We start from the raw sequence: 2863 nt of genomic DNA on the forward strand, positions 1-2863 counted from the left end.
CCTCTTCCCCTCTCCCCCACTCACATGCTTTCTCTCTCTCTCTCTCTCTAAAAAAAATAATAAAAATTTAATATTCCACATATAAGTGATACCATGCAGTATGTGTTTTTCACTGTCTGGGTTTTCACTAAGGAGTGTACCCTTTCTTGATGGCATCCTGGCCATATCCTGAAAACTGCCTTTCCCTAGAGCTAAGGACAGGGCCTCAGGGCCACATCTCCAGGTCCCTGGCTAGTATCCATCCCCTCCACCCAGTATGTTCTCTCCCTTTTGGTCAAATCAGAGGATTCACCTAGGAAGAACAGGGCCTGTGTTCAAGCCTCAGCCCTACCCTGAGCTGCAGTCTCAGGAAGGAGTAAGAGGGGTATGGTGTCACAGTTCGAGGGACTTGGGACTGGCCAAGGACAAACATATGATCATGAGAGGCAGTAACACACAAGTTTTAACAAGGTTGTTCTCGAACAGGATTACATTCCAGAGCAAGTCTCTGACAGCATGAGACATAAGAAGTTTAAAGCGAGCAAATGAGAGGGATCCTTCCCATCCAGAAGAGGGGGGGGATATGGGATGCAAAGAGGGGCTTACATGTTCAGCAACATGGTGGGAAGTGTCTGGGTCAAAGAGCAGCTTGGGGTCTTATAACTGTCAGGCTCTATCTTATCTCTGGCTCACAGATATGGGGTGAGCTGTGTCTTGCAAAGTATGCAAAGCAGACAGACTCTAAATGGCTAAAAATCTGCTTGTTTGAGTTATTTTTTAAATAAGAGGGTGTCTGGGGCGCCTGGGTGGCTCAGTCGGTTGAGCGTCCGACTTCGGCTCAGGTCATGATCTTGTGGTCCTTGAGTTCGAGCCCCGCGTCGGGCTCTGTGCTGACAGCTCAGAGCCTGGAGCCTGCTTCCCATTCTGTGTCTCCCTTTCTCTCTGCCCCTCCCCTGCTCATGCTCTGTCTCTCTCTCTCTCTCTCTCTGTCAAAAATAAATAAACATTAAAAAAATTTTTAAATAAAATAAAATAAGAGGGTGTGTAAAAACTTGAGTTTTGTGCTGGTGGGCTCTTGAGCTAAGGGGTCTCGGCCCGCAGTGAAGAAATGAACGACCTAGGGACCCATACACAAAGGCCATCTTTTGCTCATTTATGGAACACATGGACCAAAGGAAGACAGAAAGGTCTGCTGATGGCCTTCCTTCTGCGTGTGACCTTGTCTCAGGATCCTCTCAAAGAGTAAGCGAAGGCATCTCATTGCAGATATTTTCCACCCTCGGAGGCCTCCTAAGCCTGCTATTCGAGGTCCTTCGAGATCCGGCCTCTGCTGGCTCCTTTGCCAGCCACTAAGAATTGTAATGACACAGTGAGGAGATAGTCTCCTTAGAATACAGCTTTCCTCACATCATAATCCCACTTGAAAGCCACATCTGTCTCCAGCATCACATGTTGTCTTCTCCCAGTGTCCGTGTCTCTCTCTCTTCTTACAAGGACATCAGTCATATTGGATTAGGGCCCACCCTTAATGACTTCATCTTAAACTGATTACATCTGCAAAGATCTTATTTCCAAATGAGGTCATACTCACAGGTATGGGGGTTAGGACTTCAGCGTATCTTTGTGAGGGACATAATTCAACCCATAACACCAGGCGAGTAACTTCCTGTGAAATGAATGTGATAGAAATATATGGGAGCTTCCATAGACCTTTCTTAGGAAACAGCATGTGGGTTCCCTTTGTCTTTTCGCTGTCTCTTCCTCGATCCTGTTGCCCAGAACTGGAAATCTGATGTTGAGGCCTTGGGAGACAAAGCAACAACATGGAGGTGCCTGGGTTCTTCACAATGTGGAGCATGCTTCTAGCCCTGGATGACCAACCCGGACTTTTACGTTAACGAGAAATAAGTTTTAGTGTTCGCTTTGATATACTAAAAATCAGAACTAAAATTGGAAACCATGCAAAGATTAGCATGGCCCCTGAGCCAAGATGACATATGCAAATTCATGAAGCGTTTCATATTTTTATGGATAGATCTAGACAGTATAGTGCTAAGTGAAATAAGCCAGTTAGGGAAAGACAAATACCATCTGATTTCACTCATGTGTGGAATTTAAGAACAAAACAAGTCAACGAGGGATGGGGGTGGGAAGAGAGACCAAAAAACCCAGAATCTTAACTGTAGAGAACAAACTGGTGGTTAGCAGAGGAGGGAGGTGGGGGGGCTGGAGGAAACAGGTGGTGGGGATGAAGGAGGGCACCTTCAGTGACGACCACTGGGTGATGAATGCAAGTGCAGAATCACTAGATTGTACACCTGAAACGAATATAACATTGTGTGTGAACTCTACTGGAATTAAAATAATTTGTTTAAAGATAAAAGAAATTTCAAAGTGTATAAATCCCTTAGTGTGGAGTTTCTACCCGGTGCGGCAAAACCCAGTTCTCATTAAGAGGCTTTGTGCCATCCTGGACTTGGGACTTCCCCGTGGGGTTTGCTTTCCCCTCGGAGTTACCAAGGGGAAGTAGCAAACTTCTCTGGGGATTCTATCATGTCCTCCCCTTCTCTGGGACACTCACTGGTGCCTAATCTTGTTCTGATATTTTTCTCCCTTCCTCAATTCAGAGGGTCTCCTAAGGCAGGGAAAAAGTTATTCCCTTACAGCCATCCAAATCTGTGACTTCTGTCATAAACTGCCGGCCCCGAGTCCCTTAGGGCTTTGACTTTTGAAACTCAAAGCCTTTATCTCTCATCCTGTTGTCCCAAGGATGTAATCTGAAAGTCAGAAATCCAGAATGGACATTTTTTTGTGTTGCTGTACTCCTCCTTTCTCTGGGGTCGTGAGCCCAGAATGCTATGCCGATGCCCTATTAGGGGAAAGG

At 46.0% G+C, this 2863-nt stretch overlaps 1 non-coding gene across 1 annotated transcript; it reads left to right on the plus strand.

Moving 5' to 3' along the window:
• Positions 1-1904: 1904 nt before the first annotated feature.
• On the plus strand, positions 1905-2006 carry LOC125931132 (U6 spliceosomal RNA). Its single transcript, XR_007460387.1, has one exon. It is a non-coding gene; the product is annotated as a U6 spliceosomal RNA (small nuclear RNA).
• Positions 2007-2863: the final 857 nt, after the last annotated feature.

This window comes from Panthera uncia, chromosome A2 (genome assembly GCF_023721935.1).
Source record: "Panthera uncia isolate 11264 chromosome A2, Puncia_PCG_1.0, whole genome shotgun sequence".
Classification (NCBI taxonomy): domain Eukaryota; kingdom Metazoa; phylum Chordata; class Mammalia; order Carnivora; family Felidae; genus Panthera; species Panthera uncia.